At 37.0% G+C, this 21,251-nt stretch overlaps 1 protein-coding gene across 2 annotated transcripts in view; it reads right to left on the reverse strand.

Annotated features, from left to right (window-relative positions):
* The window catches only part of LOC125870224 (uncharacterized), a 1,100,495-nt gene that overhangs the window by 201,139 nt on the left and 878,105 nt on the right, over positions 1 to 21,251 (reverse strand). Inside the window, exon 1 of one of the 2 annotated variants that reach the window (XM_049550600.1) lies at positions 16,460 to 16,620. The exons of the other annotated variant lie outside the window; for it this stretch is intronic. The gene's annotated coding sequence lies outside the window, so the exon portion shown is untranslated. Of the gene's footprint in view, positions 1 to 16,459; positions 16,621 to 21,251 lie in introns of those variants that run through there. 2 annotated transcript variants of the gene reach the window in all.

Genomic DNA, 21,251 nt, shown 5'->3' on the forward strand with positions numbered 1-21,251 from the left:
TATATATATATATATATATATATATATATATATATATTATCTTTATTCCAATGTAGTGTACATAAATTTTTTAGAATAAAAAGTATGTCAAACAGACAAAAAGATTAATCTATTCGCACAGGCATTCACCTTTATTGTCTAAGTGATAAGTAGAGATGAGACATTTATAAACTAATTATTGTCAGAAGTGGTGATAATAGAGAGCTGAAAGTTTATAATCAGAATATCGTTTGTTAGTCTGTGTTGAATCATATGTGATAAAAGTAAGTTAGTCGGTTTCTAATGCCAGTTGTGAGTTCTAAAGAATAAAATGATGAGTAGATTTGTGAACTCAAAGTTAGACATGGGTTGTATAAATTGTCATTTGCACAATATTTAATTAACAAAAGACATACGCTACATGGGAAAGAAGTCAGTACTGTGGTACATGTTTCAAACCATGTATGTATATAGAGATCCATATGGCGATACAAATTTAGTCTCTACTTTCTATCATGTGAAGCCCTGAAAATTATAAGTTATTTTCACATTGTACCCTCATGGCAAAATCAGTTTCTTGAGATTAAATTTGGTGTCTGCTATCTTAGTATGTTGCTAAGAGATCATGTTTGATTCGATCTGGCTGAACATTTCAGAAAAGCATATCACATTGAGATTAAAAGATTCATGAGATGAGGAAGATCATTGGATATTATCACATCAATTATGTTCAATGACGTCCTTTATGTTTGTCTATATAAGACAAGTACATAATGATGAACTAAAAGTTACTATAAGTTGCATTGATCGAGATGTTGTATATTCCTACAAATGTATAGCAACGAAGCTCTTAAGGTATGCACTAGTTACACAGTCTAGTTATAATGTATGAAAGTTACTGAATAGGAATGTGAGTTGACCCACTATATATGAGTGGGAAAAAGAGGAAATTGGATCGGGTCAGCCAGGTTGGTCAACCTGGATCCATGTGAAAAGTATATATATATATATATATATATATATATATAAATATCCACATTTGAATAGTTATGTCACTTTAGAATTAGAATTATAAAAGGGTACTCATAGGAGAAACCAACATATCTTTTCATTCTCTAAAATTTCAAAAGAACAGACACTTCATATCATTTTTCCTTCTCCAATTCTAGTAAAATTCGTGTGAAGATTCTTTGAAGGTTTCTTCTCCAAAAAGTGTTGGAACGAACAACTGTAACATGTACGAGTTTAGACTGTGGCTTTATATAGTGTAGTTCATGTTTATATGTGTATATCTGTGTATGATTGCACTTTGTGACTAGTGAAACAAATTCAATGATCCTCCAAACTATGTGTTTGATTAGATTGTTCAAAGTATTTTTCATAGTAATTTAGTAGTTTAAGTGTTATCAATTAGTATTCATGTTTTAGTTATTATTGATTTTGTGAGGAATATGAGTTTGTGATAATTTGCAGTGAAAAGAAATAAAGTAACACCTGAAGTTGTCCCAAATTTTCAAAATGACACATTAACTTTGCAGGTGTTCTATTGCCCCATGAAACATTTCAGAGTCGCAATAAATACACATTTTTTACACAATATGCATTCTCATTGCTTGAGCATGAATCTCACCCCATTTAATAATATAATTACATATTTTTTTTCAATCTATTTAGTAAAAAATGGATAAAATCTTGACCCATTCACATTTTAATCATGACCCGCTCCATTTAACCTTGAACCCCTTTTAGATTTTCACTCCATTCTCTCTTTGATGATCAAAACCCTAAAACATTTCAATAGTCACAATAAATTTGTTTTTCGGAGATAATTTCTTCAATTATGGAGTCAAAATGAAGAAGTGAAGACTGACATGTTAATTGTTTCTTGATTTGAATGCAAATTTTGGTTAAAAAAATGTTCTTTTTTATATAGTAGTGATTTTTTGTAAAATCATCTTTATAGTGATTTGTTGTTATTTTCTTCTTGTGTTATCTATAATTCATGTGTATGTAGTATTAGTTTAGGACTGATTTGAGTTTGAATGTTTCTTCCCTGATTTAGTTTTGAAACTTGTTTGCAATTGCACTTTCAAGAATTACTGTAACGACCCGAACCGTCGTTATTTAGGAAAAGCAAAAATTCAAGAAATTTTTGGACCACTGTCCCACCAGGGCGGGCTAATGCCACTAGGGCGGCGGCGCCACGGTGGGGTAAGTTGGCGCTAGAACAGGATATGAGAGAGAGAATGTAAATAACGTAAAATCTTATTTCCTCCTTCTTCCTAATATACCTAAATTATTCATAAAAACACCCTAGAAAACCCCAAAAAAGCTGCTCTAAGCCTAGGAAGGAAAGAGAAGGAGATTTCTAGCGTAAGGAGGTCGATGGATGGCGAATTTCCAGTCAAGATCACCGTCACGAAGTCCAGAAACAAGAATCAAAGTCAAAACTCCGTGCAGTAGCTTGGCGCCTAGGTAGGCTAGGTTTTATTAATTGAGTAGTTATAAATTTGTGTTCACTGCGTAATATAATGTAAATCAATGGTAAGATATATGCGTAGGCCTTCGTGCACCAAACAAAAGATGATTAAAATCATAGGAAAAAGCCTTAGATGATGAACTACAGCTAACTATGATCGAGTTATTATCTTAGTGATATATATTGATGAATACTTCGTAGGTGATCGTTGTGATTTCATGATTGTGTGATATATGTTTGTTCTTGCTTCATTATAATACGTGTATGTATGAGAATGTTGCATTATTGATCACTCTAGTTGTAAATAAGATAGATAAATGATGAATTTCATGAATCATGACTTGATTATATGATTATGAGAATATACTTGTGATTGTGGCTTGTTGAATGGATCGGGTGTTGCATTCTGACATACTAACTTGGATCGGTTGCCACGTTCTGACATAACTATGGGATCGATTACCAAGTTCCGGCATAAATATTGGATCGGGTACCACGTTCCGGTATGCTAACAGTTTGGGTTTGGGTTCCATAAGAGTACCAATGATTTGATCTAGTTGTATATCTTGTAATGGTGAAGTTGCGTTTTATTCGTAAGTGATAGTTGATGTTGTTTCCCCAGAAATTGTAACTGGTTATAAAGACCTACTTATGTTTGCTCTGCTATGTTGATTTAATCTGATAAGTATCTCGTTGTTGAATAAAACTGGAATGGCCAAGGGTTCAAGAGTGATAATGATGAGGGACAAAGGTTGTATGTACTATGCAAGGGTGAGAAGTAGGGGTAGTGTACGTGATGTAAATAATTAGGTGGATTTCACCTTGGAAAAAGGGGCTCATGGTTAGTAGTTAGCAAGCTTGATACAATGTACCACGTGACGAAGGCGGGGTAATATAAAAGAGGAAGTAATATATGCAGTGGGTGGTTAGTTGGAATGCTTGTAGTTATATTTGTGGTCTCTTCTATCTGTTAAAATGGCTAGGCTATGATCAAGAAACTAGTGAGTGGGTTGAATGAGGAGGTGGTTAGCAGTAAGAGGTACTAGTGTAATTTCTGAGGTATCCAAGTGAGGGTAAAGGTGGAGAAGCGAGTGGTCTATGGAATATTCTTATTAGTTGATTTCTTATGTTATGCGGTGGGTGTCGGGTTGACCGATGATACCTACCAGTACGTGTGGTTTTGTCCTGATACTACTCTTGCAATGCCTTTTCAGCATAGTTTAGATGCAGGTTGGTGATGTTTCATTAAGTGAAGACGATGGAATTCTCCATCAGCTTCTATCTTTCCTTCCGCATGGTGGGAGCTGTGTCTTTTATTTATTATGTCCCATTTGTACTCTTAGTAGCTCTTGTACCTGTTTAGACTAGATCCTTAGGGGTGTTAATTACTTTGCAAGTCTTAACCCAAATTTGTTTTAAAAAGTCCTTATTTATAAAACCAGATTAGTATATTTAATTTCGTTTTCGTCAATTTTCCGCATGTTTCCACTATTGGGATATAAGGGTTCTCCTACTAAGATGTTAGAGTCTCACACGGCCTGATATGTTGGGTCGTGACAAATTGGTATCAGAGCCCAGGTTACCGGTCTCCCAGTACAAGAGCAAAATGTGGACTAGACTCCTGCAGATTGGGGTGTTGACGTCCACATCTAATCTACAGGGGTCTAGGAATCATTTTAGAAAGTTGTTCCACTTGTTCTCTCTTTTCGTGCGAAGTGTCACTTGTGGTATGGGTGGAGTACAATTAGTATCTCACGATTCCAATTGGTATCTCAACCAAATGAACCAGACGTCCTGGTCACGACGAAGGGGCCAAAATCAAGGCAAATTGGAACTAAGAAGGTTCCAATTAGTATCTGGCCCTAGGGGTGGTATGAACGCATGTAGAATCAGGAATGGTCCTCCATGGAGCGAACTAACTAATAATTGGACTTGTCTGTGAGTGTTGCTTGGAAATTGTGGATGCATACCCCTCGATATCTGAATTGACTGTGAATGCAAAGTTGTAATTGCTTGAATATGATGACATGATTAATTGCAATTAATGTGTGCCTAAACTTGTATGTGTAATATGTTGGTTGGAGTGCTTAAATTAGGCAAGTTGTAAATGCTTGAATATCGTGAACCCTGTTGTGAAAAGAAGGACCGAACCAAGTTCGATGCAGGAGTCTAGATAATTTACGAAGTGAATTGTAAGGAAAAATCTGGATGCGTCTTGCGTTGATGTAAAAATATTTGTGTCATGGCTGGAGGACTTTGGGGAAATTAGAAAGGAAAAGAACCCCAGAAAAAATTGTTGGCAGGGTCCTGTTTCCGTTTTGGCCACTCGGGCGGGATTCCTCCTGCCAGAGAGGGACAAGGTGACACAGAATCTCAGCCCTGTCTCTCCTGTTTTTCCTAGTCACAAATTCAGACCCCAAATCGTACCCGAACTAACCCCTGCAGTCCAATCAGTGTTCAACAATCAAGTACAGATTAAAAACTTAGCAATTAATAAGTCGCTGCGAAAAAAAGCAAAAAAAACAGCATCTATATGCTACTAAAAACATAAGAAAAGACGAAAAGATAAAAGCAAAGTCTTGTTCTAAAATATAAGCCCAAAAAAGGGCGAAGAAACAATCAAGGGACTGGGAAGTGTCATCATCAGAGTCTAACTCCTCTAAGGGTACCAGGCTTCTCACGGACTCCTTCATTAAGGTGAAATACTGAAAGTCTCCCTTCTCGACTATGGGAATCTCCTACCCGGGGGCGACGCAGGTGAACATGACCTTCACTGCCTTCTAGATCGGACCATCAGACGGTCCCTCTCCAGACCCTTCCTTCTCTCATGGCGCAAATCTCGACAGAGCATCTTGACCTCCAGGGTAGTGCTGGGTAGAACCGTAGTAGTGTCAGCAAAGGAACGCCCCAATGTCCTCCGAACGGCCGCCAAATCCTCCTCCACCCGCGCACCTGAGAGTGGGTGTTGTGACCTGGTGGGACGAATGTCGTCACCTCCCTCATCATCCAACTCCGCAACCGCATGACTGCTACTGGCCCTATTGGTCCTCCTCATTTTGCTCCGTGAAGTAGAGCCCTGTCTAACCAAAAGAGGGTGATGATGGGGATCCATAGGAAGTACTTCATCAGTATCTAGAAAAGGCACCCCCGCCTATTTGAACAACACAGTGATAATTCTCAGTAGGAAGAAAGCCTTCTTGTTACCCTGGTAGAACATCTTCCACTCCGAGATAATTTGCACCCCCACATTCAGCTCTATACCCTGCACCGCGCACGCCACTACCAAAGCCCGAGGAAATGTCACGTCCGTACGATTGCCCGACGGGCGAATCATCCTAGTGACCAAGTAAAGCCACCTCTTAGCATCTGGTGACCAATCAGCAATACTAATCCCCTCAGCAGTAGGCCAATAGACTTAACCCCGGCACGAAGGCTCGATCAGGGTATCCCTCAGCCAACCCAAATCCATCTCTCTCAGCTTGGCCTCGTACTCTGCATTTGTGACCTCCGGCACCTCAAGCGTCTCATTATTGGCAATGGCATTTAGGGGGATGTCGACCCCTTGGATGTGGATGATGGGGTGAGGGTCGTCCCAGCGAACGGTGGGTAGGATAGCATAAAACTCCTGCACCCAGTCAGCTCGTGCGACAGCGGAGCCTCGGTCAGTAGAGCCCACCCAAACTCCATCAAGCGAGCATAGAAAGTAGGCTCTATGTCCTCCAACTTGACTAAGACGAAACCCCCTCTCACAGCAAAACTTGTTGTTTTGGAAATTATGATGCCTCTCCCGACTGGCAGCATTGGGAAACCGGATGAAGGGTTGATTGTCTTCGTTAGCACCAACCATTTAGAGAAGCCTGCAAGAGATGGAAAATATACGTTAGAACACGATAGAAATACACAATTTAAGGTTGGAAAGAGGGTAGAAGGAAAATTCTGAGTTAGGGGGGCCAGGCCACTAGTCCCAGATATCCCGACACAGCTGCCCAAATCTTGCCACAGCAGAATGATGGAGGCCGCCACAATGGGATAAAGGTCGCCAGAGCGGGCTTCATCTAGGACGAACAGCATGCGCAATCATGGTGCCTCTTCATCCCAAAATCCCCATTTTTGACAGAATTTTAGTAGATCAGAGTATATTAACTACCCTAGAACCTAAATATGAGATTGTAGAAGCAAATAAAACCCTAAACAGTGCCCAAATCCGAGTTTTCTACAAAAGACTCTTTAACTTCCCCCACCCATTTTGGTACCAATTCAAGCGTATTTCTACGAAATCCTTATGCCCAGAACATTGTAGAGACGTTGGGGACGTAAAGGAAGTGCCCATGCTATGTTTTTCTATCAAGCTAGCAACCTATGTTCATTTTCAAATAGCGACCCTCAAAAACCGTTTCTAATCGATTGTTCAACAGCATGCAATAGTTGTTAATCAAGTAATGAAGTAAAGAGAGTAAAGAGCACAAATTTTACCTTAGTTTTGACGTTTGGAGGAGAGAAATCGAGAGTGTTATGGGAATTTTTGGGAGAGAATTTGGAACAATGGGGGAAAATGATGTTTTTTCCCCTATGTATTGTTTCCTGATCTCCCGCTTCAGCGAGAGATCCTCGCCACAGTGACCCCGCCTCAACGGAAGGGCTGCCCTACTGACTGGCCAGGCTGTGTAAATTAAACATGTTCGTTTCTTCGTGTGTTGCCTTAAATACCTAACCAACCCCCTTTGAGTATAGCATTTTTTGTGTTCCGGCTGAAAGATTCACCATCTGTCATGGTTTTCGTAATGGACCAAATCGGTAGTTAGAAGTGTTCTGAATAGAGAGTGTGTGACGTCCGTGAACTAGTCATTTGGGGACGAACGAGGGGTAAATTTGTATCTATTATAATGAACCGAACCGTCGTATTTAGGAAAAGCAAAAATTCAAAAAAATTCTAGACCACTGTCCCGCCAGGGCAGGCTATTGCCCCTAGGGCAGCGGCGCCACGATGGGGTAAGTTGGCGCTAGAGCGGGATATTCGAGACAAAATGTAAATAACGTAAAATCTTATTTTCTCTTTTTTTAAAAATACCTAAATTAGTCGTAAAACACCCTAGAAACCCCCAAAAAGCTTCTCTAAGCCTGGGAAGGAAGGAGAAGGAGATTTCTAGCGTAAGGAGGTCAATGGATGGCGGATTTCTGGTCAAGATCACCGTCACGAAGTCTAGAAACAAGAATCAAAGTCAAAACTCCGTGCAGTTGCTTAGCACCTAGGTAGGCTAGGTTTTATTAATTGAGTAGTTATAAATTTGTGTTCACTGCGTAATATAATGTAAATCAATGGTAAGATATATGCATAGGCCTTCGTGCACCGAACAAAATATGAATAAAATCATAGGAAAAAGCCTTAGATGATGAATTACGGCTAAGTATGATCGAGTTATTATCTTAGTGATATATGTTGATGAATTCTTTGTAGGTGATCGTTGTGATTTCATGATTGTGTGATATATGTTTGTTCTTACTTCATTATAATACGTGTATGTCTGTGAATGTTGTATTATTGATCACACTAGTTGTAAATGAGATAGATGAATGATGAATTTCATGAATCATGACTTGATTGTATGATTATGAGAATATACTTGTGATTGTGGCCTGTTGAATGGATCGGGTGTTGCGTTCCGACACACTAACTTGGATCGGTTGCCATGTTCTGACATAACTATGGGATCGATTGCCAAGTTCCGACATAAACATTGGATCAGGTACCACGTTCCGGTATGCTAACAGTTTGGGTTTGGGTTCCATAAGAGGATCAATGATTTGATCTAGTTGTATATCTTGTAATGGTGAAGTTGTGTTTTATTTGTAAGTGATAGTTGATGTTGTTTCCCCGGAAATTGTAACTGATTATAAAGACCTACTTATGTTTGCTCTACTATGTTGATTTAATCCGATAATTATCTCATTGTTGAATAAAATTGGAATGGCCAAGGGTTCAAGAGTGATAATGATGAGGTACGAGGGTTGTCCGTACGATGCAAGGGTTAGAAGTGGGGGTAGTGTACGTGATGTAAATAATTAGGTGGATTTCACCTTGGAAAAAAGGGGCTTATGGTTAGTAGTTAGCAAGCTTGATATAATGTACTACGTGACGAAGACGGGGTAATATAAAAGCGGAAGTAATGGTATGCAGTGGGTGGTTAGTCGGAATGCTTGTAGTTATATTTATGGTCTCTTCTATGTGTTAGAATGGCTAGGCTATGATCAAGAAACTAGTGAGTGGGTTGAATGAGGAGTAGTTAGTAGTTAGAGGTACTAGTGTAATTTCTGAGGTATCCAAGTGAGGGTAAATGTGGAGAAGCGAGTGGTCTATGGCATATTCCGATTAGTTGATTTCTTATGTTATGCGGTGGGCGTCGGGTTGACCGATTATGCCTACCAGTACGTGTGGTTTTGTACAGATACTACTCTTGCTATGCCTTTTCGACATAGTCTGGATGCAGGTTGGTGATGTTTCATTAAGTGAAGATGACAAAATTCTCCATCAACTTCTATCTTTCCTTCCGTATGGTGGGAGCTGTGTCTTTTATTTATTATGTTCCGTTTGTACTCTTAGTAGCTCTTGTACATGTTTAGACTAGATCCTTGGGGCTGTTAATTACTTTGCAAGTTTTAACCCAAATTTGTGTTAATAAGTCTTTATTTATAAAACCAGATTGGTATATTTAATTTCTTTTTTGTTAATTTTTTGCACGTTTCCACTATTGGGATATGAGGTTCTCCTACTTAGGTGTTAGAGTGGATGCCCGCACGGCTCGGTAGGTTGGGTCGTGACATTTATAAATTTGTTGATTTCATAACTTTTAAAGAAAATAAAAGGAAGAAATTGAAGCAAGAAAATAATTTCATTAAGGATGGGGAATTATTATTTTTTTTGTCGATAGAAAGATCTTCAACATCTATCAATGGAGGTTTTGGAGAAGGTGGGTGATGAGTCCACATTTTGGACTCATTTAGGGCTTTATTTTGATAGATTTAGTGTCCTCAAATGCATATTTTGTCTCAATAACTGCTGAAAAGTCTTGAGTTTCAGGTATTTGGAATTTGAGGCAGAGCATGGACACTACTTGGCAAAAAGGAACAAGACGGCTGGAAAGATGAAGAAAAGAAGGTCTGACGATCGTCTCATGCATTAGGCGAGCCGCCGAATGGCCTTAGTCTCGCCTAATGTTCACGTGTGCTGATCCCTGAAGGAAAAGATCAAGTCGGTGGTGAAAAAAAGCAGTCGGCGCGTCGCCGAGCAGTTCTGTGAAGCTGTACTTTATCGCACAATGATTCAAAACGCGAAGATGCTGAAGACAAAAGCTTTTAAAAGGCGATGAATCGAATCAAAGGGCGGATCGCCGAGTATATCGGCGATCCCGACTAACTGCGCCGAATGGTCCTTCGCAACATAAATTTTCGAAAACTAGAAATACCCATTTAAATCTTTAGCTTAGTATCTAGAAATCTAGAAAGCGAATTATTATTGTATTTTTTAGTGGAGACTTAGAATATTTCAGTTCTAGTTCTTAGAGTTTTTGGGAGACATTGTTCTTGAGCTTGAAGGTTTTGAAGGTTTTCGTCTCCAAGAAATTGTAAGTGGGTCTTGAAGAATCTTCATCCTTGACGTGTTTACAGACATTAATTATCGTACCCACTTGATGGAAACACTTTTTGGTATCGATTTCTATCTCTTTTTCATGTCTAGCTAAAACCCTAATTCTTGGGGTGCGATTTTGTGAATATGGGTTAAATTTCCTTTTAGGTATTGCTCATTGATAGTTTATTTGTTGTTTAAATGTGATTTCGTTTAGTAGTTGTGTTTGAACTTAATGGAATTATAGTTGCAAATACGATTTAATCTTCGTGTTTTTGGCTTGCTCGAGAGAGAGGTTTTAAAACCAAGACTACTAAATCGATAGCCGATGGTTATTGGGTCGTCGTGGGTTCAGCTTGAGAGAGTGAATCCTAGGCCTTCTCCCACACATTCAGCTCGAGAGAGTGAATGCGCTAAGGCGAAGGTTGTGCTTAAATGCTGCAACTCGGTGTTCGAGAGAAACCAAGTTGATTCGGGGTAAATTGTTTGAGAGAAAATTTACCCCCACTAAAGTCTAGCTTAGTTACAAATATTCAGCGATTTACTATCAATAGCATTTACCCAATTATTCATTTTATCCCATATTCCTATCACAACCCAAGAATCCCGTCTCCCTATTTTGCATCTTTATATTTTTGTTGTTTTTGTTTATTAGGTGAATACAAAAAACCCCTTTGATAATTGACATTCGTGTCACTTTTAGATTTAGTATGCTTTTATTAGTTAATATTTATAGATATGATTGATTAGAACATAATTTTACTTTTCTATTTGATTCTCGACTACTAACCGCTCCCTGTGGGAACGATCTCAACTCTTGGTTGGGTTATATTACTACTCGCGATCGTTGGCACTTGAACTGGAAGTAGTTTCCTGATACGTGAAGTCAGTGGGTCTTTTAATAAAGAAGAAAATTCAAATTGTCAATGCCACATGGCATTATTACACTGGTTTGGGGCTGTATTTTTACTCCTCCACGCGCCTATCAAATGTGAGAACACAGCTATTGTGAAAATGAGTCAAAAATGTTTATTTATTGTGATTTGAAATAGTTCCATGGGGTAATAGGACGCCTGCAAACTTTAGGTGCCTTTTTGAAAATTCAAGACAACTTCAAGTGTCATTTTATTGAGTGTTAAAAGATGAAGTTAGGATGAATAAGTAATTTGTGTATTCAAGCGGTGTGAATTAAAATGTATTTATTTAAGGGGTGTGAATTCACAGTAGAAAAAGAGAAAAAAACATAAAATCACCATTGAAGTTGTTTCGAATTTTCAAAAAGACACCTTAATTTTGCGGGTGTCCTATTACCCCATTGAACAACTTCACAATAGTATGTATACCCCATTTTTCACCCAGTACCACTTATACAAAAATATTTGTAAGTCACGTACTAATAGTCACATGACACGTGTTAAAAGTAATTTTTAATTATTTTTATTAGATTTCTTTGCTTTTCTTTTTCTTTTTCCTTTTTTTTTTTGTTTCTCTTTCTTCTTCACCTCAATCTCTGTTCTTAGCTTCTGCCATTCCTTTCATCACGAAGAACAATCGCCAAACCCGCTGTGGTGGGACGAAATTTTTCGGCAGCATTATCAATTATTTGTCAAATTACCACCAATTAATTTATTTATGAAAATAAATATCGTCAAATAATCAAAATCTAAATACTTAAAATATCACCAAGTCAAAATCTGACATTTAAATCACCTCCTTCTCCAACTTCTTACTCCCAAATCGAGTTTTTCATAGCTTCACTATTCCCAAATCCCAAACCTGATTTGTAGGAGGAATAAAATCACTAAATAAATTTGTTTTTTTTTTTTAAAATAGAATATGAATGAACACAATAACATTAGTTTTTAAAAAAAAATGAAGCAAGACATAGATGCTCAAGAAATATGGATAAGCTAATGATGGTAGGGAAGATGAGAAAAAAGATTTGAAAATTAAAAACTATTTCTAATATAGCTTTAAAAAGTTTTAATACATGGATTTTATATTTTTTTCAAAATAAGTCAAATTGGGAGTGCCAAATGACAATTTTACGTAGGTCTAAAGTTGTATGAACAGTCCTTCCCGCGCCCGAATTTCGTGACAACATGAGTGGTGTTAAAATTAGTCAAAAGGGTATATTTATTGTGGATTTAGATTGTTTCGTGGGGTAATAGGACACCAACAAAGTTAATGTGTCTTTTTGAAAATTCGAAACAACTTCAATGGTAACTTTATGTCTTTTCTCAATGTAGTATTTAGGTAGGTAACAATTTATATATATATATATATATATTATTTGGATAGCAGTAGTTAAAAAGAGTTGCACTTAAAAAGTCCCAAGAAAGAGGAGCTGGAACCTAAATAAGCCACAAAAACATAAAAGTGACCAAAATAAGCCACTACTTTAGTAAGTAACTAAAATAGGCTTAGTGGAAGAAAAAATTTCACTTTATCTAATATTCTAAACGTTTTCCGTTAGTCTCAAAACGTGTATATTTTAATATATAACGGAACTATTTCCTACACTTTATAAAATAGAACTATTTCTTACACTTTATAAAGTGTAATTTTTTCTTACACTTTGTAAAGTGGAACTTTTTCTAACACTTTATAAAGTGGAAGAAAATCTTACACTTTACAAAGTGGAAGAAAAAATTCCACTTTACAAAGAGGATCACGTTTCTGCAGTATTTGTCATACAATTATATTGATTTGACATATAATACAAAAAGAAAAAAATTATTACACTATGTATTTTTATTTTTTTATTCTGGAAAATCCTCCAATCTCTATTTAAGGATCCGTTCAACTATTTGATAGCACCTACAACATCTTTTCTTCTATATTTGTTCATTTCAATCTCAAAAAAAAAATGTCTTCTAAACCAAAAGTTAGAGTTTCGATTTATTGGGATGGCGAAATTATACATGACGGAAATACCGTTTATTATAATTGTCCTCCCAAACACAATGCTAAATATTCAATTAATGTCTGATATCATAAATTTCTTTCATCAATTTATAAAAGAATGGGTATAAACCGTACTGTTTATAATTTGATTATAGTCGGAAAATACCCTACTTCATTTTTATCACAAGGACAAGTAAATTTTGGAGAGTGGATTATCTATAATGACGAATCGTTGACCGACTTTTTGAGGGTTCCAGATGACTACATAGATCAAATCAAGTTAACAATACTTGAAATCTATGTTAGGAAGGAGCCTAAGACTAGTCAACAACGTTCTCCTTTATCGGTCGATGAACATCCCCAATTAGAAAATCGTAATAGCGTTGATGGATTTCCGATAACTCAATCTACTGATTTTCCTAACATGACTCATTATCAAAATATTCTTATCGATCGATATGATTTTGATTTGAACGAAACTATCAATGAAAGTGACTGGTAATGCTCAATAATTATATTTCGATTATTATTTGTTGATTTTGTCAATTATTTATTAGTTTATATGATTTAATATTGTTGTTGTTATTATTATTATTATAATTATTATTATTATTATTATTATTATTATATATTTTGTAGCGGTTTACCTCAACAAGATAGGAATATTGCTCCAAGTTATGGACTAGATAATTATTTTGGTCAGTCCTCACACTTTGAAATGACGGAAAATGTTGGGACATCCTCAAATTTTCATGTCTAGTCTACTTTAGATGCAGATGATTATTGGTATGTCCAACACTTGATTTTTTATTTAAGTAAGTTAATTGCATGAGATAAATATTTATACTTTTTTACATATATAGGGAAAATATCACATAAGATGATCCCATTGATCTCGTGAATATCGATGATCGTGACCTTCCAAATTACGGCACACCTTCAGCTAGTGATAGTGATGATTTGCCTAATGCCGAGGAATCAGGAGATAATGTTCCATTTGAGGCATCATCTAGTGATGATGATTTTTTAATGCCCAGTCAGTCGCCAGGACCAATGTCCATGAGTCTGTTTCGTAATCACGAAATTCCTTATCTTGATCATCTCCCAGATGGTCCAAATATTTTCGGCGATACACATGATGAATATTCATCACAACGTACGTGGTGTGAACCGGAAGATTTCATGAATGGTGCTATTTATATTGAAAAAGGCATGTTATTCAATTCAAAGAAGCAGTTGCAGAGAGCAGTTAAGCTTCTACATTTAAAGATAGCGAGGGAGTACTTTGTTATTAAATCGACAAAGAAATCATGGCGACTTGTTTGCAGGCGTGTAGAACAAGGATGTCGATTTAGGCTAACTTCTTTTAATGATAAACATACTAACATGTGGAAAGTTGGAAGATACATTAAAGAACATACATGTGATATGGGTACGTGCCGCGATGGACATTTCAACTTGGATGTTGAGATGATTGCTAACGTCCTCCGTGTTGATATAGAAAAAACGCCAAGGTACTATTTTATTCTTAGATGATTTTTCTTTAATAAGAAAATATTCATTTTTTATTTGATAATAAATATTATTTTTACTTTTCAGGTTTCCCATCAAAGACTGTCAAACAGCCGTTCTTAAAGCATATGGCATTTCGATAAGCAAAAGAAAAGCCTATCTTGGTCTCAAGCGTGCTTTTGAAAAAGTCTATGGTACTTGGGAGGGTTCTTTTGCCGAGTTGCCGAGGTTCATGGAAGCTTTGAAACACTTCAATCCCGGAACAATAGTTGAATGGAAAACAAAGCGGTGTGTCGATGACATTGAAGATGTATTCAACTATGTGTTCTGGACTTTTAAACCATGCATTGATGGGTTTGTGTTTTTTCATCTTGTTATATCGATCGACGGAACACATGTCTATGGAAAATATGATATCAAGTTGTTGATTGCGATTGCAACGGATGGTAACGGGTCAATATTACCTTTGGCATTTGCAATAGTTGCGAATGAGAGCATGGAGACATGGAGTATATTTTTGGATCATTTGCACTTGCACGTTGTCACGACCCAAGCCTAGGGCCTAGACGTGACCGGCGAATGGGGAACCCGAAGGAACCCCAAACAAGCCTCATAGCGTATCATTACACATCCTTGGTCGCGGAAGCAATTAAAATGACCATAAGCAATAAGCATAATCAAAGGGGGAAATCGGGACTAAGGGAGCAAGAGAAAAAAAGAAGAAATGGTACATAAATACCATAGATGAGTCAAGCTCAAGCATAATACACAACTTGTCCAACACCACCTCTAAACATGAGTACTTAGCGGGGGCCAAGACAAACTACCGGGCTCACCCTCATAGTCAAAACATAACTAAAAAGAAAAGTCTTATACATAGCAAAAGATCATGAGCAACGTCCCCGGAATGGAGGACTCACCAATAACCTTGATAGGAAATCGTATTAGCCACGCGGAGGAGGATGGTCAAGCGGTGCTCCGGTCCCTACATGGTGACATCATGTAGGCATAGAGTATGCGTTAGTACGTTTGAATGTACTAAGTATGTGGGATGCAATGCAATGCAACAAGGGATGGACATCATAGGCAAAATGCATAATCGTACCCGATAGATAGCATATTAATGAGATGATATGTATAATGATGCTTATATAAAAATCATATTTAGTAGGGCATAGTATATGTGTAGTGAGTGACCATCAATATAGTATTTCCAAGGCCTACCACCCCCTTGGAGAGGCGAAAGAGGTACAAACCCCTCAATGTGGTTACCCGGGCCTACCACCCCCCGAGCTAGGGACCAAGGTACAAACCCCTCGATATGGTTATACGGGCCTACTACCCCCCGTACTAGGCAACCAAGGTACAAACCCCTCGATACGGTTATACGGGCCTACTACCCCCCGTACTAGGCAACCAAGGTACCAACCCCTTGATACGGTTACCCGGGCCTACAACCCCCCGAGCTAGGCTTGGTCGACTCACACACTATATAGAGAAAATCATATACATGTATCCATTTCATCATCATTTCAATACTTATATAATCATCCGACTCATAGGACGTACATTGGACCTTCCATTTCATAAGAATTCTATAAATGGCATTTTATCAAACATATGGTGGGCTACTTGTTCATGTAAATAAAATCATGTGTTTCAAGAGTACTAAGTCCAACCAATTTCAAAATCCATATAAAACAGCCCACCAACAACATACATATATATATACATATATAACAACCTTCATAATTTGATCATGGAGGCATGAAAACCATAAACATCATATAATCATTCCATTTCATGATAATATACAAAAATAGACCATAATAGGATGTGTAGTAATAATTCCATAATTCAAGAGTTCATAAATGATCATAAGGACCCATAAACTTGAAGTAAAATAGAGGATAAATGGTTGGACTTGTGGAAAGGAAGGTTTCCACAATCAACCCACATACCTCAACTTTGGAGAATTCTTGATGAAGATTGGAATGGAGAATTGCTTGAGATTGAATCTTGAATCCGGAATTAAAGCTTGGGATCCTTGAATTTGGTTGATGATCTTGGTGGAATTTTTGGAGAGGGTTTAGAGAGAGTTTTTGGATGTTTTGAAGTTAAATGACTAAGTATGGATATGTCCCCTTTTTATAAAAAAACGTCCCAACACTTAGAAAAAAAATTGAGGCGGGTGAACAGTGTTTTCGGCTACTGGAATTTGCATTTTCTGCCGGACAGGTTTTACGAAAATGGTCATAACTCCTTCATCCTAACTCGGAATGAGGTGAAACAAATTGCGTTGGAAAGCTAACTCACAGAGCTTTAATTTTGATAGTTTGAGCTCCTTCCAGTTCCTTGTGTGCTGAGAGATATGCCCCTTTAAAGTTGACCCTCAAAATCGCATTTTTTGCGATTTTCGAATTTTGATACGGTTGCTCTAAAATTCGGGTTAGACCCATTTCCCACTCAATTTTACCCCCTGAATAAGAATATGAAGTCGAATTTCCGAAATCATGCACGGATTTTGAGATATATGGAAATTACAATTATAGGTGTTTCCGAAGCACATTTTCGGGCATTTTTGGGGTCGTTTCACACGTTGTCAAGGGTCGTAGAGATGTAGCATTGATTTCAGATAGGCATCACGGAATACTCTCATCCGTGTATAATTCTCCCAATTGGCAGGCCCCATTTGGGTTCCATCGTTTTTGTTTAAGACATTTGAAGGCCAATTTTCAAAAAAAATTCAAAAATGTTACTTTGAACAACCTTTTATGGGCAGCTGCAAATCACTGTCAGGAGAAAAAAAATTTGAAAAATGGAGATGATCAAGGAGATTAACCCGGAAGCGTATGTGTGGTTAATGAAGAACGATCTTGGCAAATGGACATTGCACAGGGATGGAGGTAGGAGATAGGGAATGCTGACAACAAATAGTTCTGAGTCATTCAATGGTCTTCTTAAGTCAGCCAGGGGTCTGCCAGTTACTGCAATGGTAAGACTCACTTACAATCAGATTGTGAATCGATTTTTTACAAGATCAAAATTTGTCAATCAGCTAGTACAACAAAAGCAACAATGGATGCCTAAACCATTTAAGATTTTTGAGGATAATCGAAAAAAGTCACAACGTCACACACTTATCAACTATCACCAACAAAGGGAAAACATATTTGAGGTGTAGATACATATGCATCATGGCCGTGGTGGTAATAAGCACATTGTAAATGCATCACAAGGAAAATGTCAATGTGGTAAATGGCAATCATACCACATTCCGTGTTCTCATGCAATAAAGGGATTTGACCAAATTGGGTATCAAGCATGGGAGCATATGGCACCAGAATTCAGCATGCGTAGCTACAAAAAAGTCTACTCTGGACAATTCAATCCACTCGGCGGTGAAAAGTATTGGCCTGATAGCCCTTTTCTTATGATAGCAAATAAAAAATATTTATGAAAAGTAGGCGTAAATAAAATCACCCGTATACATAATGAAATGGATGTTCCCGCAAGTACACTCACTCGCAAGTGCTCAACATGCAAACAATTAGGCCATGATAGGCGCAACTGTCCTTCACGAGCTCGAAACGCCTCATATGGTGGTAGTAGCTAAAGAAAGATGTTTAACTTTGTTAATTTATTCTTCTATCAATTTCTATGCAACTTTTTAATCGTATTTTTTATCATTCTCTAGTCATGTTTATATTTTCAATTTTTTTCATTCACTTTTTTTTAAAAAAAATACATACACAAAATAATAACTATATATAATTAAAATAATAATACTATACACCCTCAAAAAAAGATACATACGCAAAAATAATAACTATATATAATTAAAATAATAATACTATACACCCTCACAAAAAAGATACATACACAAAAATAATAATATTATGTTCCACAACCCTTTCTTGAAATCCATAGAACATCGCGCGGTCTAAGTCCCGTATATCCATCCTCATCTTCATTGTCCCTCTTCCTCTGTTTGGCCGGAAGATCCTTTATGTTCACATTCTTTACAATTCTTTTAACAACTTTTTTTCTTCCGGGTGTTTGAGGCATATCATCCACTAGCATAATGAAAGTAACATCTGGAGACAAGAGTGGTGACAAAGTGGTCTGCAAATAGAAAGTTAGATAGTAGAAATTGAAAATTAATTGACAAAAATAAAGAGATCCATCTTTAAAGAGATCTAGCAATACAACAATAAATCCAAGCACACCAACACTATATATTTGTATGCTCCATTCTTTATTTTGGATCATAGAATCAAAACCAAGACTTCATTATTAAGACAAAAAGCCAAACCAACCTAAGTTTCTTTACATTTAGCATAACCTGTTTCCACCAAGGCATGCAGTTTGGAGTGATTGGTTAAAATTTTGAACAGATACAAACATCATGACAACCAAAAGAACTGAGAAATGCAAAATTAAACCCAACTGACAGAAATATTATCTCTAACTGCTCCAAGCATTGATACATTTATCCTAAAGCTGATAATGTCAAAGTATGTCTTTACTACTACGTTTTCTATATAAAATCAAAGCATTAATAACTAATGTAAATATTTTAAAAGAAATAAATAACATAAACCTGTGTCACATCGGGATCCTCATTAACTGTCGGAACGATATCCTCTATGATCGTCATGGAGCTAGAATCCACAGTAGATGAAGGCCCCGTATTATGAATCTAAAAAATAATTAAGAGTTAATTTAATATAAAATCAAAGCATTAATAACTAATGTAAGTATTTTAAAAGAAATAAATAACATAAACCTGTGTCACAATGGGATCCTCATTAACTGTCGGAACGATATCCTCTATGATCGTCGTGGGGCTAGAATCCACGGTAGATGAAGGCCCCATAGTATGAATCTAAAAAATAATTAAGAGTTAATTTAATACAAAATCAAAGCATTAATAACTAATGTAAATATTTTAAAATAAATAAATAACATAAACCTGTGTCACAATGGGATCCTCATTAGCTGATCTATAATCGGGATAAGAACATGATGTGACTCAGTATCCCTATCAATTCCACGCGTCTATCGCCTAGCATATGGAAGTAATACGTCCCCATCATGCGGCAGAGGAGCTGATGGTTGTACAGGCAAGATCCTTTCCCAACACCAAACCTTAATGTGACAAACAAAATAATTAAACTATCATCATTAACAAAAAAAATTAACAATTACATATATCTATTTTTAATAATTTTAGAACTTATTTGTATGTAATTTAAATATTTTTAAAAATTGAATATAGAAAAAATATTCTTGTACAATGTAATGTTAAAAGATTCTTTGTATTTGAATGTATTTTAAAACTTTAGTAAAGTTACCTGAAGGAGAGGAATAAATCCGCAAATGTCAACTGCATTACCGATAGATGCCCGACAAAGTGCACGGTACAAGTAGGCCAACACTGCACTGCCCCAACTATACTTACCTACGTCGTGGATGGGATCTAGGAACGCCAAGTATTGTAAGCTAATAAGGTTTCCCGACGTGTTCGGAAATAAGATCCCCTCCAATATAACAAGCATGTAAAGTCTAGAAATTTTCTCAACTCGCTCCACTGGAGTAGCATCTCCTATCGGATCTACTTGCAACTGATCTCGCAAGTAGCCGGTAATGCTATGTATCCTCACCTGGCTCGCACCATCCATATCAGCAGGTGCTATGGCGCATCCTGTGAGTGTCTCTAATAAAGTACGCCATGTACAAATCCTCCGTGCAGCATCCTGCATGTACACAGCATCACCATCGATGCGCAAACCAAACAAGACCTGAACATCCTGTAATGTAATCGTGACCTCACCAAAAGGTAAGTGGAAGCAATGGTCTCTGGCCTCCAACGCTCAACCATAGTTGCAACAAGGGCACGGTCATACTGCATCCTACCCACACAAACTACATCATACAGTCCTGACCTACGTAAGATCTCCTCAACACGTCCATGAGGTCGATGCAAACGAAATAAATTCCAAGCATCATTCATGCGCACCATCCTCATAAGGCTACTAAATGATATCTCACCTTTCCATAACAATTCTGATTTATGCTCATGCTGAGAGAGAAGAAGTGTACGATCAGTCGGTCCAGGATTCACAACACGCTCCATTATATTCTGTAAGAAAAATTCTATTAATTCGTTTAATATAATTATATCTTGACAAATTAAATTGTGAACTATCTTCCGTGTATAGCTAGTTTTTCAGTCTTTTAATGATTAGTTTGCTCTAGGTAGTTCTATTTTTCAGATCACTACCAAAACTAAACAACTGAATCATTACAAATATCACACAATAACTCATCACTCAACAACTTTTATCTATTTCACCACCATGAAAATGACCTATATCTATTGATGAAAGCTCACTTACTAATCAAGGGAGTTTGAAAAAAAATTCAATAGAGTACCTTAACATATCGAATTGGAGACCTTAGTGTTACAGTATTCAACTCATACCGACCAAGTAATGCCCTTTAAGACATTCGAGCTTGGTTCCTGGGATAGGAAGGTGGAGTATTTGATGGCGCAAATCCCTGTCAAAACAAATAGGAATAGGCAGCTAATTGATGCAAGTCTATTTGTCTATGTAGGGGCTTAGAAAAACCAAATAAATCGATGAAACCTTTCAACATACCATGTAATCCAAGTGCTATAATAATACTTTGATGAACAACAAGCAATATAGCTCTTAAAGTCCAAATATATATTTGTAGGCTTCTATA

This window comes from Solanum stenotomum, chromosome 7 (assembly GCF_019186545.1).
Source record: "Solanum stenotomum isolate F172 chromosome 7, ASM1918654v1, whole genome shotgun sequence".
NCBI lineage: Eukaryota > Viridiplantae > Streptophyta > Magnoliopsida > Solanales > Solanaceae > Solanum > Solanum stenotomum.